The sequence below is a fragment of the Salmo trutta genome, chromosome 27 (genome assembly GCF_901001165.1).
Source record: "Salmo trutta chromosome 27, fSalTru1.1, whole genome shotgun sequence".
Classification (NCBI taxonomy): domain Eukaryota; kingdom Metazoa; phylum Chordata; class Actinopteri; order Salmoniformes; family Salmonidae; genus Salmo; species Salmo trutta.
In genome coordinates this window covers 28191202-28208974 of record NC_042983.1, presented here as the reverse complement: position 1 = coordinate 28208974, position 17773 = coordinate 28191202, and the positions used below count along the sequence as shown (strand labels likewise).

Genomic DNA, 17773 nt, shown 5'->3' with positions numbered 1-17773 from the left:
GATGTGGATTGTTTAGTAAGGTTCCCTCTTGTGTTGATGTGAACAAATTCAATATTTAATGTAGACACTACATTAAAGTAAAATGTGATTTCTTAGCCTATGGAAGTTGTGCTTCGATCTGGTGTTACAATTACCGAAATCTGTTCCTGAGTATTCCCATGCATAATAGAGAGACACGTGAACAAATATAAGCAAGGCTTGAAATGATTCAGTTTTAGTCAAACATTATATCTGTTTGGACTTCTTGTGGTCAATTTGCAGTCTACGTTCCGGCCCCCTGACCATCCGCTCAAGAAAAAAATAAGCCATGGCTGAATCTAGTGGATCCCTGCTGTAAAGTTTTAAAACATGATTAAACTATAAATTTTATCTCATGTATAATCTCATGTATAATCCTCCTTTGAGGCTGGTGGTAAAGAGTGGCTCAAGGGTGTGGTTTACTAGCTACCTCCTGTGGTTGTCAAGGCCACAAGACTGGGACCTGACATTACCTGTAAGCTACCTTCTCCAACTTGTTTCAACATTCCATGCTTCATACAATGGAGATGTTTGTAGAAGTTACTCAGAAAGAGTAGGCAACAACCTTTTCAATGCATGCACATAATAGGGTTGGGGAGAAACTGATTACATGTAATATTGTAGATGATTCATTGTTGGATGATTTTTAAATTCAGAAAGGATGTTTTTTTGTTATCGACCAAATTGTATTTATTTTGTAATTTCTAATAATAATCAGTTATCTCAGCAGGGTTGTGAGAAGCTCTGTCACCCTGAGTAACAAGACTATCAGAGATAAAGTTAAATAACTTTCACTGGCAGTTACAATCAAAGAGAAAAGACTGAGATTGCAGAGGCACAGCTGTGGATGGTCAGTCCTTGCATCCATTTCTCTGTCTATGGATTTGAAAGTGGATACATTTCTCCACCCCCTCAGCTGTTTACCAAAAAGTGGTGGGGTGTCCGCTTTGTTGTTGAATCCCAGGTTGATCCTTAATGGACAGATATATTTTCTGAAAATACCTCATTGGACAGAATAAGGGGCACACCTCCCTACGCCCAGCAGCAAAAGATCAATTAACATTTACTGCATCCTCACTTTTGTAACTGTAGTGGTGCAGTCATTTTGTAATTAAACTGCAGTTTAACTGTAGTTATTTTGCAGTTACAGTGCAGTACCAACTGCACAGTGGCGACCCGTCCTTCAGGGTGGTCGCCACTGAGCCCCACATTTTTAGCCCCACATTTGGGGGATGGGGGTTGCCTGCTTTGCATGTTATTTTGGCATTAATACGTGTCACATATCAGTTTTCAAACTATGTATATACATTGAGTTAATAAAGCCGCATGCAAACATGGTCTCTTTTTTGCTTTCCTGAGTAAGTGCTTTCTGTGGTGGTGCAGCCAGCGGAAAATACGGAGCGCTGGGGTTGATAATGTTCTCTAATTGCGCTGTGATTGGCTCAATGTTTTGTTACTCATCGGGACACTATGTCACCGCCAAATCTAAGGGTAGAGCTAGAAATTCAAGCCCCTTGGGTGCTGCCATAGAGTTACAGTGCCCATCCAAGAAGGGTCAAGGTCATTGGCCACAGATAAAAGGACATCAAATCACTTTATATCCACAGTAGCATTGACTGGACAGATCATGTCAACGTCATACTTTCAAAATATTAGCTAGTAGTCATCATCATGAATCAAGTCGACAATCTACTGGCAAATCCTTTTTAATCCTTGTCATATGAAGAGAAATTATAGATAAAACGTATCGGTGCTCATCGGCCATTGGACATTTTTAATTTTTATTTCATTTATTTACCCTTTATTTAACTAGGCAAGGCAGTTAAGAACAAATTCTTATTTACAATGACGGCCTACTCCGGCCAAAACCGGACGACGCTGGGCAAATTGTGCGCCGCCCTATGGGACATAAACATTACACAACTAGTTGGATATCGCAAATTCAGCAATGAGTGGTTTGGAAGGAATCAGTGGCTAACTGCAAGCATTGCAAAGCAATCACTAGCCTGCTATTCAACGGACCATGTTCTGAATTCTGTCGCTGTACATTTCAAAAGTGCTGAACAATTAGTATTATTGACTACGTCTGTCCTAGCTCGCTCATTAATGTCTTAATCGAAATGACGGATTGCCTCTTATCCGCTTGTTGTCCCTTTAAGCCAGAGTTTGTACATCTCAATTGTCAGTAGGAACCCCATTTGTTTAAGCAAGTCAGCCATATCAGCTATGTTTTTTAAAAAGGCAGTAAATGAGGCTGAATGAACTGTTTCGCTGCCAGACAAGGCTCCGCTGATAGCCAGGTGTAGCAGTGGTAAGGTGTTGGGACTGCTGTTGGGACAGCTTTATGTAGGCCCTAACAGTTTGTGGGCACCGTTTGTCACCGTTATAGTGCAATTCATGTATTTTTTGTGTTGTGGCTTTGCTATAATCGCCACTCATAGAAATTAACACAGTTTATTTTTGTAAAGGTAGGTATCGAGGATTGCCTGTGTCAATGTTTTTTTTAAGAGTTACCTACATATGTTTGTTTTTGTCACGTCTTGACCATAGTAAGATGTGATTTTCTATGGTAGAGTAGGTCAGGGCGTGACAGGGGGTGTTTGGTGTTTTTCTATGTTTTCTATGTTCTTAGGTTCTAGTTTTTGTATTTCTATGTTGGCTTGTTTGGGATGATCTCCAATTGGAGGTAGCTGGTCCTCGTTGTCTCTAATTGGAGATCATATTAAAGTTGGGGTTTTTCTTCCTGGGTTTTTGTGGGTGATTATATTTTGAGTAGTGTTTGATTCTCTCTGCGTCACGGTTTGTTGTTTTGTCAAATTCAGTTATTTATGTATTGCAAAGTTTCACGGATTAAATAAAATGTGGAACTACAACCACGCTGCACTTTGGTCTGCTCCTTTTGACAGCCGTGACAGTTTTGATAAATCTCTACGTTAGTGAGAGGAAACCTCCCTTTTTCACTGCTCTCCATAATTGAAAACACATTCTTGCGCATGATGAATGACTGTCCATCCACACCTGTAGCAGGAAACCAGCAGTCACTGTCCACTGATCTGATCGAGCCTACCTGGCCACAATGGTTATGTAATCTCAGGTCTATGGTGTACGTAAAAACCAAACACCCCTGATTATCTTTGCTGTGAGCCTATCATCCTTGACTGTGCAAGCAATGATTTCCAATTCCTGTCCTCCAGTCCCCCAACACCACATGATTTTGTTCTAACTCCAGAAAAACTCAGCTGATTCAACTCATTCAAGGCTTGATGATAAGTTGACAATTTGAATCAGGTGAGTTTGTCTGGGTCTACAACAAAAATGTGTGCAGTTGGGGGACTGGTGTTGGAAAACACTGCTCTAGAGATCCTCCTTTGACGCTGACAGTAAAGAGTGCCTCAAGGATATGGTTGACTAGCTAATTCCTGCGGTTGTCAACACCACAAGACTGTCTGGGACCTGACACAACCTGTAAGCTACCTGCTCAACTTGTTTGAACATTCCATGCTTCATAAAATGGATATGTTTGGACAAGTTACTCAGAAAGATTAGGCTACAATCTCTTCAAAACTTGCACTTATTATAGTCTTCTTCAGCGATTGGGAGCTGCAGTCCTCGGGGGCCTGATTGGTGTCACACTTGTCCCAGCTCCAGATAACACACCTGACTCCAACAATCAACTAATCATGATCTTCTGTTTAGAAAGCAATACATTTAATCAGCTGTGTTTGCTAGGGTTGGGGGAAAAGTGTAACACCACCCTGGCCCCCGAGGACTGTAGTTGCCCATCCCAGGTCTACCTATTTCATCAAGATAACTTGGTTACTTGTGTCATGGCTTAATGGACTCCATGAAAACAAAAGCTAATAATAACCTATCAAACAGATTCAGAATATGCCGTTTGAGTGTTATGAGAATCATTACTGAAGACAAAATTGTCAATGATCAGTTATAATGATCAGTTCTTTCAGTAGGGTTGTTGTGAGCAGCTCTGTCTCTCTGAGTAACAAGACTGAATCAGAGAAAGTGAAATAACTTTCACTGGCAGTTACAATCAAAGAGGATAAGACTGAGATTGCAGAAGCAGTCAGGCCGATGATGGCTCGCCAAACACAACATCCCATAGCTGTGGCCCTTGGAGAGTTTTGTGGCACTCTTACTTGCTAGTTCCCTGGCAGGGAGGCAGGGAGCCTAGTGGTTAGAATTTTAGCGGCAGTAACCGAAAGGTTGCTGGTTTGAATACCCAAGCCAACAAAGTGAAAATCTGATGTGCCCTTGAGCAAGGCACTTTACCCTAATGTGCTCCAGGGGCGCTGTACTACTAATATGACCCTGTAAAACAACACATTTCACTGCACCTATCCAGTGTGTACACTGAGAATATCAAACATTAGGAACACCGTCCTAATATTGCACACACCTTTTGCCCTTGGACAGCCTCAGTTCGTCGGGTCAAGGACTCTACAACGTGTCGAAAGCATTCCACAGGTATGCTGGCCCATGTTGACTCCAATGCTTCCCACAGTTGTGTCAAGTTGACTGGATGTCCTTTAGGTGGTGGACCAATGTTTTGTATACTCAGTGTGTATGGCAATACAACATATTTATATATCAAATCAAAATCAAATCAAATCAAATTTATTTATATAGCCCTTCGTACATCAGCTGAAATCTCAAAGTGCTGTACAGAAACCCAGCCTAAAACCCCAAACAGCAAGCAATGCATGTGAAAGAAGCACGGTGGCTGGGAAAAACTCCCTAGGAAAAACTTGATATATGTATGTGTGCCTGGCATGCATTGTCAACTGTGAGTTAGTGAGTGACTGGTGACTGACTGACTGACAGGTCTGTATCTGTTTGCCAGGTGTGGATGTCCTCTGGGTATTTTGGGTAGTGGAAGCAGAAGCAGGGATGCTATTAGTCATTTCCTGCCAAGTCAGGGTGTTCATTAAAAAGGCATAAGTATGGGTTTAGGGCATCTGGGTTATACCAGATGCTTTGCTGATGCTCCCTTTGTGCCTTTCAATTCAGATCTTTAGATGGCGCATGGGTGGTTTCATACGTTTTTTCCTGGCCATGTGACCTGACCAGAAAAACTTGATTACTGCAAATCTTACAGATTGTGGTTTTAAAGTAAGTCACTAATAGTCATCTGACCTTCCTGTTGGCCAGGTCACACTGTTTCTGCTCTGGACAACTCTGCTGTTATTTGGCATGACAACAACCACAGCAACAACAATAACAAAGTTGGCAAAAGTTACTATTCATAAAGCATCTCAGATCTTGGATCAGTTTAGCCTTTTAGGTGATAATTAATAAAATCCTGATGCTACATTTTAGCAGATGCTCTTATCTAGAGCAATTAGGGTAAAGTGCCTTGCTCAAGGGCACATCAACAGAGTTTTAATTTAGTCTAGTTACAATCTCTAACTCACCCACTGGAAACCCGATGATTGTTTGGAGTTCGTCCTCTGCAGCGAACGGGGCAAGCTAATACCAAAGTGGTAAAACCCTATCTTAAAGTTTAATATTTAAAGTGTTTTCAGAGTTTGTGTCCCCAGAAAAGCTTTTCCCTCAGCTTTTATTCAACCAGAGACTGGGCCGACGGAAGGGCGCAGGTGGCCGCAAGCATCGACGAGATGCCGCACCCGACGGGGTAAGAAGAAACGACTATCAGAGGCAGAGGAGACCGTTCACACGGTCCCAGAACCCACGGGACTGAGTGTCTTTAATTTATCAAGCAAGATATTGAGCCCTGCCCATGTCTCTTTGCTTAATAAAGGGTTATCTTTTGTGCCTACAACCCAGTGCAACGATTCTGATGTTAAGGTAGACATGTTCAAGTTTTTTTAGAAACATCCGTTTAAGGGAATACTTTAGCTCCCTTAATCCTGACATTTCTATTGAACCAGTAGGTTACTCACCTGTACATACTCCGACTCCTTTTAGAAGCAAGAGTTATTTTATACCTCCAGCCAATTGCAATCACTCTATTGAGACATATTTCAGACTTGTTGAAAAAGATGTTGCTCATCTCCTTAAGAACAAACAGGAGTCCAAATCTTTCCATAATTTACCTAAGGATGAAAAACAAGCTTTGCTGCTGATAAGGGTGGGTTGGTGGTATTCATGGAGGACAGCTTATGTAAATGAGTGTCATAGACAGCTGCTTGACAACACCTTTTACAAGAAACTCAGAAGTGACCCTACTTCCCAATTTCAGAATACTATCTTTACTGTCCTAGATGGGTATTTAAGTTCTGGTCAGATAACCAAAAAAGAACATGACTTTCTGGCTATTCAACACCCTAAAATTGCCACTTTCTATGCTTTGCCGAAATTACATAAGAATGTTACAAAACCTCCAGGGCGCCCTATTGTAGCGGGCATTGACGCAGTAACGGCCCCTCTACCTACTTTTGTAGACTTTTTTATTAGACCACTCGCAGAACAGCTCCCCTCCTTTGTAAAGGACACCAGCAGTATGATCTCTATCATTGAATCTCTTGATCCTCTCCCTGAGAAAACCTTATTAGTTACTTTTGATGTTGAGTTGTTATACACAAATATTCCACACGAGGGCGGTATTGAAGCTATGGAACATTTTCTTCTGCAACGTGACCCTAATGAACTACCTTCCAGTGCCTGCATTATAACATTGGCTGAAATAGTACTCACACATAACTATTTCATGTTTCTAAATGATTTCTTTATTCAGACGAAGGGTACTGCTATGGGATCCCCCATGGCTCCTAACTATGCTAATTTGTATGTGGGTTACATGGAGAAACAGTCTATTTTCAATCCTCTCAAAAATGTTTTCTTGCCTAACATCATTATTTGGAAACGGTATATTGATGATATTTTTGTTCTATGGAGGGGTGATGCAGAACAGCTCCAGGCATTCCATGCTTTTCTTAACTCCTGTTCTGAACATTTGAGATTTACTATGCAATCTGATACACGTCAAATCAGTTTTCTTGATCTTTTGATATTGTGTGAAAATAATGTTCTATATACTGACCTTTACAGGAAACCTACTGATCGTAACAGTTTGTTGAGGGCTGACAGTTGTCACCCACTTCCCTTGAAAAATAGTTTGCCCTACAGCCAATTCTGTCGAATCAAAAGAATTTGCAAAAAACAATCAGATTTCGACAGAAATATGGCTGAGACGCACAGAAAGTTCAAGGAGAGGGGGTACAAAAATGATCAGATTAATATTGCCATTGAGAAAATTCAAAATAAAACGAGACATGACCTTTTTCAAGGTCAGTCTCGCAAAAAGACGCATTCTTGCGTTCTAACTACCCGCTATTCAAAGCGCTCTGAACAAATTAAGGGAATCGTTCTCAAACATTGGTACATTCTAAAATCCGATGATAGTCTCGGTAATGTGTTTTCAGACCTTCCCTTGGTTGTATTCTCACGGGGCAGAAATCTCAGAGACCAATTGGTACACTCTGATTTACCACCCCAAGATATTCCTGAACAACGTCTATTTGCGCCCCTATTGGATGGAAATTACAAGTGCAATGGCTGTGCTCAATGCAATGGCACTTATAAATGTAGTACCTTCAAACATCCTCAAACAGGGAAATCGATCCCAATCAAAGGTGTTATCACGTGCACCACTAAGGCAGTTAGTTATCTTATAACTTGTCCTTGTGGTAAAAATTATGTGGGTAAAACAAATTGTGAATTAAAAGTACGTATCTCAGAGCATCGTAGCACCATTAGGTGCAAAAACTTGACTTACCCAGTTGCAGCCCACTTATTGGAAGCAAACCACTCAATTTCGTCTCTACGTTATATTGGCATCGAACATGTCACCCTCCCTAGGAAAGGGGGTGACCTCGACAATTTATTGTTAAAACGAGAGGCTGCCTGGATCTTTAACTTAAAGACCCTTGCTCCCTTCGGTCTCAATGTAGACTTTGATCTGAAGCCATTCTTGTGTTTATCGTGAGACAGAGTACGAGAGGGCGAGAGGCAATAGAATACTAACGATCAATGGAAAGTGTTTTTTCTGTAATAGGGGATTGATGCAGAGACATGGGAGGAATTTGACTATATATTGAGTCTGAAATAGCATACTTGTTATTTAGCCATTGGCCCCAGTTTTATTGCAAGGAATTCTAATTGGTCAACCACAGGCTAGGGCTGGGTTATAAACTACATCCTGTCCCTTTGTTCACGGGAGATAAATCACTGGAAAGCATCACTGAGGACAGGAGAGAATGACCATTTACTTCCAAGCATGATTTATCCTAGTTGAATAAACCTATTTTCCTCCCCCTGATTTGCTTTGGGGTCTGTGTTGTTAAAGAATAACATCAACTGCAAACACTAGTCATAAGGCAAATCAAATCAAATTTTATTGGTCACATACACATGGTTAAAGCAAGTGTAGTGAAATGCTTGTGCTTCTAGTTCCGACAGTGCAGTAATATCTAACAAGTAATCTAACAATTCCCCAACAACTACCTAAGACACAGGTGAATGAGAATATGTACATATAAGTATATGGATGAGCGATAAGCAAGGTGCAATAGATATACATGTGGTAGGCAATAGGTATACATGTGATATGAGTAATATAAGATATGTAAACATTATTGAAGTGGCATTATTTAAGGTTGCATTGTTTAAAGTGACTAGTGATCCATTTATTAAAGTGGGCAGTGATTGGTTCTCAATGTAGGCAGCAGCCTCTCTGAGTTAGTGATTGCTGTTTAGCATTCTGATGAGCTTGAGGTAGAAGCTGTTTTTCAGTCTCTCGGTCCCAGCTTTGATGCACCTGTACTGACCTCGCCTTCTGGATGATAGTGGTGTGAACAGGCAGTGGCTCGGGTGGTTGTTGTCCTTGATGATCTTTTTGGCCTTCCTGTGACATCGGGTGGTGTAGGTGTCCTGGAGGGCAGGTAGTTTGCACCCGGTGATGCGTTGTGCAGACCTCACTACCCTCTGGAGAGCCTTCCGGTTATGGGCAGAGCAGCTGCCGTACCAGGCGGTGATACAGCCCAACAGGATGCTCTCGATTGTGCATCTGTAAAAGTTTGAGTGTTTTTGGTGACAAGACAAATTTCTTCAGCCTCCTGAGGTTGAAGAGGCGCTCCTGCGCCTTCTTCACCATGCTGTCTGTGTGGGTGGACCATTTCAGTTTGTCTGTGACGTGTACGCCGAGGAACTTAAAACTCTCCACCCTCTCGACTACTGTCCCGTCAATCTAGATAGGGGGCTGCTCTCTCTGCTGTTTCCTGAAGTCCACGATCATCTCCTTTGTTTTGTTGACATTGAGCGTGAGGTTATTTTCCTGACACCACACTCCGAGGGCCCTCACCTCCTCCCTGTAGGCCGTCTCATTGTTGTTGGTAATCAAGCCTACCACTGTAGTGTCGTCTGCAAACTTGATGATTGAGTTGGAGGCGAGGCGTGCATGGCCACGCAGTCGTGGATGAACAGGGAGTACAGGAGAGGGCTGAGAACGCACCCTTGTGGGGACCCAGTATTGAGGATCAGCGGGGTGGAGATGTTGTTACCAACCCTCACCACCTGGGGGCGGCCCGTCAGGAAGTCCAGGACCCAGTTGCACAGGGCGGGGTTGAGACCCAGGGTCTTGAGCTTAATGACGAGTTTGGAGGGTACTATGGTGTTAAATGCTGAGCTGTAATTGAGGAACAGCATTCTTACATAGGTATTCCTCTTGTCCAGATGGGTTAGGACAGTGTGCAATGTGATGGCGATTGCGTCGTCTGTGGACCTATTGGGTCGATAAGCAAATTGGAGTGGGTCTAGGGTGTCAGGTAGGGTGGAGGTGATATGGTCCTTGACTAGTCTCTCAAAGCACTTCATGATGACGGAAGTGAGTGCTACAGGGCGGTAGTCATTTAGCTCAGTTACCTTAGGTTTCTTGGGAACAGGAACAATGGTTGCCATCTTGAAGCATGTGGAATATAGTGCCCTTGAGTTCCTTTCATCAAAATTGGACATTGTGCACGATATCTTTCAGGTTCTTTCATCTTCCTCCTACTCCGCAGCTCTCTTTTTTTTCTTTCCCTGTCATAGACCATTTCCATAAAACTAGCTATCTTCTCTGCTCTCCCCATCTCGTTCCCTACACGCCTGTTCTTTTCGCTCTTTTTCTCTCTCCCTCTTTTCAATTAAGAGTTTTTCTAGCCTTCTTATTTCTCCATCCACTCTCTTGCTTTTTGCTTCCATTTCAGCTATTATGTCATCTTCCAGTGATTCATCTTCATCTTTTTTTACCTGCATTTTTGCTAAGGCCTCACTTAATCCTTCATAACAGTTAAACTTTTCTGGGTTCCTTCCTGCACCTTGCTCAGTCTCCCCTGTCCTTTCTATGTCCTTTTATTTTACCTGAGAGGGCACAGAGGATGTCTTCCTCTCCTATTCCACCGCTATTTCTCCCTTTATTTCCACCACTCCCGACACCAGGGGCTATTGCCCACTTGTGTATGGTGGAGGTTTTTCAAACCATTCCACCTTCCTGTCTGACTTTTCATTGTCTTTCTTCAACATTCCTCTAGCTGTCTATATACCTTTCAACAATACTTCTCCTTTTTTAAACATCCTCAGGACCCCCTTCTTTCTTTCTTGTCCTCTCTCTTCTTCCCTGTGTCACTTGTCTTATATGTTTTTATCAGCGTCTCCATTTCCTCACACACCGTGACATCAAACGTTCCTCCTTCTAGCCATCTCGTGCCCATTTTCTTGGTGCGTTGTTCCCATTTGAGATATTTTAGTAAATTCTTCCCTGCATAGGGGATACCTGGTGGTCAGGATTTCTACTGCCATTTTACTCATTTCTACCGCTTGTTTTCTTGGTCTCTCTACGGCCAGCCTTGGTTTTATCATTACCAATATTTTCCTTAATGTTAATCTAGTAACAGTCTGTTTTTATTATCATTAATCTTCTATTTGTTATCCACTCTACTTATCTCAGTGCTACTGAAATTTCAACTTCTGGTTCTTTTATTTGTTGTCCGGTTATTCCTTTCCCTCTCTCAAACTCCTGCTCTTCTCCCAATCTCAGCCAAGGCTTTACTTAAACGTCTATGGGTACCAACACAAAATGTAATTTCCTTGATTGTGCTAGTTCCTCTAATGTAGATCCAATTTGCCCTACTGTCTAATTCCTAAAACCACTCTCTCTCTGCTTTTATTAAGTATCTTCCAACAGTTCCGTTTAGCTCTGGGTGACTAGACCACACCCTATTTCCTCCTACATCGATCCAGGTTACTTTATATTTGCTAACTACTGTGCTGGACCCAGCATCAGTTGCTTTTTCCGTCTCTTTATTTAGATACCTATTCTCTCGTTGCATAAACACTTCCACAACTTTTCTTTTATTTCCTTGACCCTGATAATGTTCTGTCTTGCAATGGGGTATTCTTTGTTTTGTTTGGCTCTTAATTCATTGCCCTAGTCTAGACATTCACTTTATTTTACCTCTCCTAGATTCTGTTTTTTTTTCTGTCCAGTTTCTTAATAAGGAATTTTCTTTTCCTCTGCTAAATTGTGTTTTTGTTCAAGCAAATCCTCGTATTCTTATAATTTTCCCAACAATATGTTTTATCCCTTTAGCTTCTTATAGTGTCCGTACTATTCTTTGTTCCCTATTTTCATTCTGTTCCACCATTCACTTTTATATTTTTCTATCATTTATGTCCGGACGGCAAGTCCATATCCGGAATTCCCCTGCCCAAATTTCTATTATTACTATTTCCTGTGCCCACCACTGTTTAATCAGTTGTGTTTTAAACGTTATTCTTTCTCCTGGTTTACGCCACCATCTCCGAATGGTAAATTGAGGGGTTCTTATCTGTACCCACCTTACTCTTAAGCAGCGATCCAGGAGAGATGCGTGATACCTTCTCCACCAACGACAGAAGACTTTCACACTCACTTTTACACACTTCTTACGCTAAGCGACCTGCAAATTCATCCCTTCTCTGATTACCCTTCCTCGACACAGAAAAGCGGTATTATACAGGTTTTTACCTGTCTGAGCAGTCCTTTGCTGATTCACTTCCTCAACACAACAAAACGGTAACCGCAGGATTTTTGCCTGCGTATGTAGCCGTTTATTGATACACTTCTCCGACACAAAGTGGTGTCTGGAGGTCTTTTTGCCTATCTGTGCAGTCCCCTCGTGATACAATTCCTCAACACACCAAAGCATTATCCATAGGACTTTTATTTAATTTTATTCGACCGTGCAGACGGACAGTTGCTGCCCCAAAATGGATTGAGCAGAACCGTCAACAGGGCAGACAGATGAATTGAACGAGATCGAACAAATGCCCCAGATGAGCAGCTGAGTGAATTGAATGACCCACCTGACTCGGACTGACTGAATAAGATGAATGAATTGCGCTCCCAACAAATTGCGATCGCAACCTCAAACAGGTTGAACAAACAAGTCCGGCCAAATTGAAATCAGACAAAACAATACAAACTCAAACAGACTGAATAAACTGGTCAGATGAACCACCTGAATAAAACAAGTGAATAACCCCACTCAACTGAGCCGATCAAAACAGATGTGGCACACAACTCCCCGATTGCAGTGGTCGCACCAATGTTACTACTATATTTTCACTGTTGCAACCCTCAAAGCTTTTATCACCTTTTTTTTCATTATTTTGCCTGCATTTATTGAATTCAAAAGCTCCCAATATCTTTAGTTTGTTAAATTTGGAGAGACCCACTTGGTGTCCTACCACTGAGGCTGTGTCCTGGAGCGAACCACACAAAACTCTATACTATTTAAGCAAGAACTTTGCTTACCTTTTAAGTGGCCACATGTTTATGTAGTTCATCCAAAACTGTCCACAACTACAGATTTTCACCATTTCTGGTCCCTTTTTGCCACTCTTGGCAAGCACGCCGTTTATGTCGTGGAAATATTGGTTCATAATATCTCTCAGATACCAGAGCCTGTGAATTCAAATAGACTTTATAACAAAGTAACAAGCCGAGTTGCTCCATGAACCAACTCGGCTTGTTACTTTGTAATAAAGTCTATTTGAATTCACAGGCTTCGGTATCAGAGATATTATTGAACCAATATTTCGACGACAGCAGGTGTTGTCATGGGCTCTGGATTCCGCATTGATCTTCGTCAGGACCGCAGGAGATTGTCCAAACAAATTGCCATGCTGATGAGCTGGTCAAGGGACAGGTTGTCGTCACGGCAGGCTAACTCCATCTGTACCTCCTCCCGCAGTAGAACGCGGTGACCAGAGCCGACTCGTTCCATCCAGTGGAGGCCGCGATGGTCCGGAACTCCAGGACGAACTCTGAGGTGGTCCTAGATCCCTGGAGTAGTTGGAGTAGGTGCTCACCCCCCTCTCGGCCCTCCACAGGATGATCAAACACCGAGTTGAAGAGGAGAGTGAAGATCTCGTAGGACTCGACCTCAGGTCCGCCCTTTTCGCAGACCACGGCGCCCCAGTCCAGGGCCGTCCGGTCAGTGCCGAAATGACGGTGGCCACCCTGTCTCTCCTATTGTAGTGAGCAATATGTACAGGTCGCATTGCAGAAGGAATCCCTTGCATTTTGCTGGCGCGCCGTCAAAGTGTTCCGGGAGGGACAGGGGTATTCCGCGGGCCGGCTCAGATTGGACAGAGGCAGGTTGTGGTGTGGGGGCTGATGCCGGAACCAGTGCTGGAGACTGGAGGGACTGCACATTCCCCTCTAAACGCAGGACGGCTGCCAGTATGCTGTCCATGGCACTGCCGAGTCTGGAGAGACAGTCCTCGTGATGCTGGACTGTCCTTACGATGGTTGCCAGCTCGGCCTTTCCCACTGTCTCCATTAGATGGTCGTTATTCTGTCACGTTGTCTAATGATTGGAGACAGGTGCAAGAATACGTAATAGGGGTTTTTATTTACTCCACCCAAACAAAAGAGTGAGGTGTAAACCTCTAAATAATACACGGGACGAGACCCGTAAAATAAGTGCACAGTAGCACGTAGCATGGAAGCCGATACAACAGCACAGGTACTCACACGATCAACGGGCATGATAACAATAACCGACAAGGACAATGGGGAACAGAGGGCACATACTGTGTATAACATACTAATCAGGGGGAATGGGAACCAGGTGTGCGTAATGAGACAAGACAGTCTGGGGTTGGTGGTAATGAATCCAGTTCAGTGACGCCTAGAAGGCCGGTGACGTAGACCTCCGGAGCTGGTGCACTGAATGAGCAGCAGTACCGGGGTGATCCGTGACAACTAAGTATTGTTGTTGAAAGTGGTGGGCTGCATTTTGCTGCTGGATTAGAGCTGACTGCAGAGAAGAGCCAGGAGGTGGGACTGTGGAGAAAGGTGCTGTATAAAGACATGCAGGGTGGGCGGTGACCATAAATACATTTGTAGTGGCTGTGTTGCCGAAAACATCGGACGTCGAACCTTCTGCGCATGTATGGGATTCCCCACTTTACAATTGTTTGATCCCACCGCTGCTGCTTCCACCTCCTGTGTGTGCGTGTGTGAAGTTGGGAGAGTTAGCTAAGTGTTAAGGTTTCATTTAGTTTGCATCATTTTTGGATACAATGTTAATGCCATAGTTGACATAACTGTTTGTTGTGCTTTAGCAGTCACCTTGATACATTGGCTGCACTAGCAAGCTAGTGCTTCGCTCGCGGTAAAGTTAACAGAACTGTGGGAAAGCAGTTTTCGATAGGCGCTGACAGTGAGATTTTCTACATTGTAGAATAATAATGAAGACATAAACTACAAAATAACACACATGGAATCATGTAGTAACCAAAACAGTGATAAGCAAATCAAAATATATTTTATATTTGAGATTCTTCAAAGTAGCCACCCTTTGCCTTGATGACAGCTTTGCACACTCTTGGCATTCTCTCAACCAGCTTCCTGAGGTAGTCACCTGGAATGCATTTCACTTATCAGGTGTGCCTTTGTTAAAATTGCATTTGTGGAATTACGCAGATACAGTGACATTCATATCTCAGAGAATATCTGGGGAAAATTAACATCAGAGTTTTTATGGTAGTATACAGTGCATTCGGAAAGACGTCTTGATTTTTCACACATTGTTACGTTACAGCCTTATTTTTCCCCCTCCTCAATCTACACACAATAGCCCACAATGACTAAGCCAAAACAGGTTTTTAGAAAATAAAAATTATAAAAATACATAATATTCAGAACCTTTGCTATGAGACTCGAAACTGAGCTCAGATGCATCCTGTTTCCATTAATCATCCTTGAGATGTTTATACAACTTGATTGGAGTCCACCTGTGGCAAATTCAATTGATTGGACATGATTTGGAAAGGCACACACCTGTCTATATAAAGGTCCCACAGTTGACAGTGCATGTCAGAGAAAAAACCAAGCCATGAGGGCGAAGGAATTGTCCGTAGAGATCTGAGACAGGATTGTGCAGCTTCGGTCTTCAAGAACACTGTGGCCTCAATCATTCTTAAATGGAAGAAGTTTGGAACCACCAAGACTCTTCCTAGAGCTAAAACAGGTGAGAGAGGAGAATAGGAAAGTTGTGGAGAACTACACTTCAGAGGACCATGAGGAAGAAATACTACAACATTGAGGACATGAAATGTAGTTATCATTGGGACTGACTAGGTTTGAACTCAGGTCTTCTACGTGCCCAAAGACTATTTCAGCTGAACTTAAGCTTAGGCGCAATTTCAGTACTGTACAGCTTGACCTTTGCAGTTGTTTTGTCGTGGTGCAGATTACATGTTGGTGTTCTGTCGGATACGACCAATGAGCCAGGCCAAGCCAGCTCAGGGAGGGGCCATTACCGTGGAGCATCTGGACGATTACTCTGTTACCGGGGAAACGCCAAGGGGGCCAAGAGAGTTCCGGTTCGACCGGGTATTCAGCCGTGAGAGCTCCCAGGAAGATGTGTTCCAAAACACCAACATGTGATGCTGCCAATCTTCACATCATTTTATTGGTTAAAAGTGAACTAAAGGAAACAAGAAAGGAGGAAAGCCTCTGCCAAAGCCCATCCCTAATCCCTTTACCCCATCGCAGATTCAGCAAGACTGTCACGAAATACAGCACTGAGATTGCTTGAGCGTAATCAGGGGTTGAATAGGTTCAGTTGAGGTGGTGGAACTGGAAATTTACTCAAAGGTATTTTTTTAATTGAGAATTTATCTTCTTGTACGCATCATTGTTTAACTAAACCCAACCCCCTGCTCTTGATTGTTGCCAATGTTTTCGCTGGCCCACAGTACCTCTTGAGGACATTAAGCATACCTGTTTGAACCAGTCATGTTTCCAGCCTGATCCAGTCAGCCATCGAAAGCTACAACGTGTGTATCATTGCGTACATTCAGACAGGCTCCAGAAAGACATTCACCATGGTGGGTGACAGAGACCAGAGAAGCCCTGGCATCATGCATGCTGAGCGCGTTCAGCGCCATATTTGACATCCTCCAGGAGAATGCCACCAAGTTTGACTTTAAGGTGAGGGCTGAGAAGTCTCACTGAGCGAGGAGAAACTATTTGCCTATTGTACAGCAACAAGAAGCAACAAGAAGCAAATACACCTTACAGTAAACATAAAAAGAACATCAAATTTTTTCTTCACTCCTTTTTTCTCCTCTCTCCTTTCCCCCTTGTCTCCTTTCTCCTCTTCGTGCCGGAGCTGTATAATGACTGGCTCCAGGACCTCTTTGTAAGTGGACCAAGGTCCTGAGTAGGCGGGTGGAGATTAAGAGGAACAGAAAGGGGCTTGTGTTTGCCCAGGGAGCAGAGTCAAAGGAGGTCCCCAGCGCCGGGGAACTCTTCATCATGTTTCAGCAGGCCAGGGCCAACCGCCATATCGCAGCCACCAGTACACCCAAACGCCCGCGCCCCATTTCAAAGGGGCCCTGTTAAATTGGTTTAGTCAGAGTGAGTGAATAGTAGGTACATCATTACAGACCCGGGCTCAGAGAGGGATAGCTGCCAAGCAAGGCATACGTAAGAGGAGATCGCGGGGTCTTAGCATAATGACTGGCTCTTTCATGTACTTCAGGGGTTAATGTGACAACCCTGATACCATCCTTCTTAATTCTACCTCATGTCATAATGCTGCTTTGCTGAGAAAAAAGTAATAAATATATATACTGTACCAGTCAAAAGTTTGGACACCTGCTCATTACAGTGTTTTTCTTTATTTGTACTATTTTCTACATTGTAGAATAATAGTGAAGACATCAAAACTATGAAATAACACATTGAAACGTAGTAATCAATAAAGTGTTAAACAAATCAAAATATATTTAATGAGATTCTTCAAAGTAGCCACCTTTTGCCTTGATGACAGCTTTGCACACTTCAGTTATCCCGGGGAAGCTCTAGCAGGGCAGAAATTTGACGAACTGACTTGCTGGAAAGGTGGCATCCTATGACGGTGCCACGTTGAAAGTCACTGGGCTCTTTAGTAAGGCCATTCTACTGCCAATGTTTGTTTATGGAGATTGCATGGATATGTGCTCGATTTTATACACCTATCAGCAACGTTTGTGGCTGAAATAGCTGAACCTAATTTAAAGGGGTGTCCACATACTTATGTATATATATAGTGTACATCTTTATGTACACTAACTAATATCATAGGCTAATTAATTTGGGGCTCAACACCTGAGGAAGTGGAAAATCAAAACACATTAACTAATACCCACTGCTAGTAGCTAAGTATTAATCCAACAGTAAATGTAATGTCCTAAAAACTTTAGT

The 17773-nt window shown here is 42.8% G+C and overlaps 1 pseudogene; it reads left to right on the top strand.

Moving 5' to 3' along the window:
* Positions 1 to 15778: 15778 nt before the first annotated feature.
* LOC115165082 (kinesin-like protein KIN-14E) lies at positions 15779 to 16930 on the top strand (annotated as a pseudogene).
* The last annotated feature ends 843 nt before the right edge of the window (positions 16931 to 17773 follow it).